Source organism: Alexandromys fortis, unplaced genomic scaffold (genome assembly GCF_014885135.2).
Source record: "Alexandromys fortis isolate MF-2015 unplaced genomic scaffold, M_Fortis_MF-2015_v1.1 scaffold_86, whole genome shotgun sequence".
NCBI lineage: Eukaryota > Metazoa > Chordata > Mammalia > Rodentia > Cricetidae > Alexandromys > Alexandromys fortis.
In genome coordinates, this window is record NW_026067965.1 from 7,240,271 (window position 1) to 7,246,049 (window position 5,779).

Below are 5,779 nucleotides of genomic sequence, written 5' to 3' on the forward strand. Positions count from 1 at the left end.
GCTGTGGTCTGGGTAGTCCAACAATCCAGTGTTGTCCGTCGGTGAGGCTGACTGTCTCAGCTGGTCCTCGGTATTCCTTAGAATCCAGAAGCTGACTCTAATACCAGTAAATATCCCTGAGAAAGAGGGCAAGAAGGCCAAAATAGCAGAAGCTTCATTCTCCTGGGCCCTTCCTATAGGCTGCCACCAGAAGATGTAGCCCAGACTGATGGTAGATCTTCTCACTTCAAAAGATCTGGATTTAGGGTACGTCTTCCTACCTCAAATGATCCAGCCAAGAAAAAAATCCCTCATAGGTGTGCCCAGCTGCTTGGGTTTTTAACTAATTCTAGATATAATTAATTTGAAAATCAAGAATAGCCACCCTGTTGGGTCGTGGAAGCAGATGCCTTTAATCCCAGCACTTGGGAAGCAGAGGCAGGTGGATCTCCATGAGTTTGAGGCCAGCCTGGTCTACAAAGCGAGTTTCAGGGCAGCCAGGACTGTTACATACAGAAACCCTGTATCAGAAAACAAAAAACAAACAAACAAACAAAAAAGAATACACATCAGACTTTACCAATACCACCAATAATTCATTCAAGAAGAATTACTATTCCAGGCAGTGGTGGTGCATGCCTTTAATGCCAAGACTGTGAAAGTAGAGGCAGGTGGAGCTGTGTGAGTTCGAGGTCAGCCTGGTCTACAGAGTGAGTTCCAAGACAGCCAGGGCTACACAGAGAAACCCTGTCTCTGAAAATAAACTAACAACAACAAAAAAAAAAAAATTACTAGACGTCTCTACCCTATAACAGAGGGGTGTTGTGTGTATATGCTATAATTCTGAGACTTTGCGATCTGAGTTTGTCATTTATTTTACCACATCAGCTTGCTATGTATCTGGTCTCCTTGCCTGTAAAGTGTCAGACGTGAACTCCCGCTGGAATAGCTGCAGAATTTAAGAACCAAATAAGCAGCGTTCAGACAGCTCACTTAAATACACGAAGACACCAAGTTAAGAAAGTGCCCAGGTATAGTGGTCCTCACTTTCAGTCCCAGGAAGCAGAGGCAAGCAGATCTTTGTGAGTTTAAGGAAAACCTGGTCTACATAGTTCAAGGATAGCCGGAGTCACATTGACAGATTCTGTCTTAAAAACAAACAACTGTTCAGAGAGCAAAGAGAATGAGAAGAGGAGGAGAGGTGTCTTTCTAGAACAGGCCCTTGTGACTTAGCCTATGAATCAGGCCCCACTGTCTGCTGTTCCAACTCTCAGAAATCTATTCAGACTGTGATTCCATTGGTGGATGAGCCCGCAGCCTTGCTAACATGCTAACATGTTTGCAAGACTGTGGGAGCCTTCAGGATGGTTTCATCTAAAACACATACCTTACTTACTTCCCGACTAAGTTCAGGGAAAAACAGAGTTTTTGCTGTTGATGATATTATTATTGTTGTCGTTTTCCCTCAGCAAGGCTTTGGCACATCACACTCTTCTCTCAATTCTAGAATTTGTTAGCAAAGAGTCTGACGCCAACCAGGCGGTGGCGGCACAGAGGCAGGAAGATCTCTATGAGTTGGAGGCCGGCCTGGTCTACAGAGTGAGCATGGGTATATAGATATTCTATCTTGAAAAACAAAAACAGGAAAACAAACAAAAAAAATATCTAACGTTGTATGTCTGCAGCAGACATCTGAAGTGTCTGATAGAGTCTAGCACTGGGTATGAAAACTTGGGTTTCTAGAAGTTTCTTTTTTAAAAAAATATTTATTTATTATGGATACAATATTCTGTTTGCATATGCCTGCAGGCTAGAAGAGGACAACAGATCTCATTACAGATGGTTGTGAGCCACCATGTGGTTGCTGGGAATCGAACTCTGGTCCTTTGGAAGAGCACGCAATGCTCTTAACCACTGAGCCATCTCTCCAGTCCCCTCTAGCAGTTTCTTGTTGCCACAGAAGGAGAAAGCCGGAGGAAATTGGGTTAATAACGGTCATTACTGAAATTTTTCTGCAGTGGCCCTTTGACCACTTTTCAGGAAGATTATCATCACCCGTGGACTAATAATAATGGACAGAAAGTCTCCCTTTCTCAGAAGATTTCAAACTGAAGAAACACAGACAGGGAACAGAGACGAGAAAGCCTGCTGGATCTCTCCATACCTGGAGGAAGCTGGGACTGAAATACGGCAGGCACATCTTCCGGGATAAAGAGCGGTCCTGATGAGGAGGATGGAGACAGTGACGCTCACCTGTCCTCAGATCTGTGCCCAGTTCCTTAGCCAATCTCTGGTCCCCAGAGCATGGACAGGAGGATGACATCTGTGAGCCTCAGCAAACAAGTTCCTGGGATCCAGAAGAGGTGTCAGAGAACATTCCCCCGCTTGAGTGTCTGTGGCAGAATTCCTCTAGGGACAGGGTTGGAGGAGAAAAGGGAGTAGGAGTTGGGATGTGTGTGTCTCCAGGGAACCATGACTCATTCTCTGATGTTGAAAACAGAGAAGATAAAAGACTGACTGAGGAGAGTCTCAAAAAACCTTTAGAGAATCAGGTGGCAGCATTTGCTCAGAGACTTTTTGTTCTTTCAAACTAATTAAATTCCTTTCATCTTATGTAATCCAGCCCCTGTGGTTCCCATCCAGATGCGAACTGAGAGGCCCACTTTGGGAACTCTGCGGTGCCATGAACGCTCCAGAAAGTTCATGGCTCTTCTCCTTTGAGAAACTGTATCTCCCAACAGAGCACGCTAATGTACACCTGTGACATAAAATAGCTCTGTCGTTCACTTGGAAATAAAGGGTGGGTTCAGCATCCCAGTTTCCTTTGTCCCATTTCATAGATATTTAATGATGTTGGCTTTTGAGTTGCTTTAAAAAAAATATTTTAGGGGCTGGAGAGATGGCTCAGAGGTTAAGAGCATTGCCTGCCCTTCCAAAGGTCCTGAGTTCAATTCCCAGCAACCGCATGGTGGCTCACAACCATCTGTAATGGGGTCTGGTGCCCTCTTCTGGCCTGCAGGCATACACGCAGACAGAATATTGTATACATAATAAATAATTTTTTTTTTTTTGGTTTTTTGAGACAGGGTTTCTCTGTGGTTTTGGAGCCTGTCCTGGAACTAGCTCTTGTAGACCAGGCTGGTCTCCAACTCACAGAGATCCACCTGCCTCTGCCTCCCAAGTGCTGGGATTAAAGGCGTGCGCCACCACCGCCCGGCATATAAATAAATATTTTTAAAAAAATCTTTTAGAGCAGGACAGTGGTGGGACACGCCTTTAATCCCAACATTTTGGGAAGCAGAGGCAGGTGGATCTTTGTGAGTTCAAGGCCAGCCTGGTCTACAGAGTGAGTTCCAGCACAGCCAGGACTATACAGAGAAACACTGTCTTGAAAAACCAAAAATAAAAGGAAGGAAGGAAGGAAGGAAGGAAGGAAGGAAGGAAGGAAGGAAGGAAGGAAGGAAGAAAAAACATAGAGCCTGTATATTCCTCTAGCTTCTAGCATTCCACTAGGTAGATCATCTGGGAGCAGGACCATTTCCCAGAAATTCGGCATGGACCCAATGCCCTAGTGCCTAAGGCAGGGCCTCCTACGTCCCTCCCCACAAAGACCTGTCTTCCTCTGAGAAACGCTCACGTGACCCCAGATGTCTTAGTTTCATTTCCTATTGCTGTGATGAATCCTTGCAGATGGATCTGGGAAGAAAGGGTTTAACTCTTCCAGATTACGGTCCAGGATAGAGGGAAGGTCCCAGGGGTCAAAGCCTGAGAGAGCTGGTCCCGCCTCCAGTCAGAGAGAAAGCAGGGAGTTCGTGGGTGCATGCCCACCACTAGGCTTTCTCCCTTTTCATACTACCCAGGACCCAGACTCTGGGAAAGACACCACCCACCCGTGGGGCTGGTCCTCCCACGTCGACCGATGTGATCAGTTCTCCTCCCACCGTCCACGGAGGAGTGCACAGGATAGTAAATCTAGACAATCCCTTATTGGGACTCTTTTCTAAGATGATTCTAGACTGTGTCAAGTGGACAATTAAAACTAAACCTCACACCAGATGCATAGATGAGAAGCAGGGATGTAAAGCAAACATTTACTGTTAATAGATTTTAAAGTAATTTATTTTAAAACAGCTCCTCGGTGTACTGTAATTTCACCATTTACCAAAGATGAATAAATTTTTTTTTTAATTTTATTTATTTATTATGTATACAGTGCTCTGCCCACATGTATTTCTGCAGGCCAGAAGAGGGCACCAAATCTCATTACAGATGGTTGTGAGCCACCATGTGGATGCTGGGAATTGAACTCAGGACCTTTGGGAAGAGCAGGCAGAGCTCTTAACCACTGAGCCATCTCCACAGCCCCTGAATAAATTTTTTGTACAGATGAGATGGATGTGTTGTTTGTCGAACAAGCAATCTGAAGTTAGACTTAGTTGGGAGTTGCACACTGCATTAGAGTGTTCTAGAGGAAGAGAACGCATAGGAGGAATATGTAAGTTAGAAGAATTTATTGGGGATTAGAGACATGTCTCCACAGTTAAGAGCACTGGGCTGTTCTTCCAGCGGACCTGGGTTTGAGTCCCAGCACCCACCTGGCACCTTACTACCATCTGTAACTCTAGTTCCAGGCAATCTGTTACCCTCTTTCCAGCCTCCACATGGCCTGCACACACATAACACAGACGTGCATGCAGCAAAAAAAAAAAAACCCATACACATAAAACATAAATAGAGGTTAAGAATTAAAGAATTTATTAAATCTGCTTACATTAAAATAATAACAACAGTTGTCCAGTACCTGAGGGGATGATAACTTGGTGGTCCCTAGGTCCTAGGCTCTGGGTACCTCAGCACTGGAAGGCATCCCCCTGTGGCTGTGTGTCACCAGGAAGGTCAACACCCTGGTAGTTGCCCAATCCACTGGTCCTCAGTCAACAGTGGGGTCTGGAGACATTGATTCTGGAGCCATGAAAGGGTCAGCAGCAGTCGCAGCAGCAGCAAAGGATGAATCAATCCCTCAGCAAAAAAAAAAAAAAAAAAAAATCCTTACAGAACAAGATAACGAATTTGGCACCAAAGGCTGGAACACCAGACGGGGCGACTTTCATAGGGTTATCACTAAAACAGTTCTCAGCGTGAGAGGCAGAGAGCCAGGGCTTCAGAGGGAACAGCGAGGAGTGGTCCTTAAATAACTTTCACTAGTGCCAGGAGAACAGCTCCCGAATTCTTCAGAGACACGGTTTTCTTTTTTAGCTGCTGAGAAATTTCAGCTTTCCTCCCATTTATGTAAAAAAAAGACGCGGGGTGTGGGCCATCGCCCTCCAACCCAGGATGGAGGAAAGAGAGGACCGCCCAAGTCTCCTCTGCTGAGCATCTGTGGCTCCACCTCCAAGAGGGTTTTGGGGATCCCTCCTGCTCTTCTGCAGGCTTCCGGTCTCCGAGTAACTTGAATGTTGAAGCCCACTCAGTATCACCTGGCTTACACCTGGAGGCCCTCAGAAGCAGGCTTGTGTCATCTTTCTTTGCTTTTTTATTACTTCATGTATATTAGTGTTTTGTCTGCATGCATATCTGGGTACCACACATGTACTGGGAGCCCAAAAGACCAAAAGTAGTTACCGATGGTTGTGAGCCACTACGTGGTTGCTGCAATGGAGCCAGGGTCCTCCGCAAGTGCAGCCAGTGCTCTTAACCAGAGTCAATTCTCCGGCCCCATCCCTATTTCTTTTTTCTTTCTTTTTTTTTTTTTTTTTTTTTTTTTTTTTTTTTTTTTTTTTTTTTTTTTTTTTGATACAGT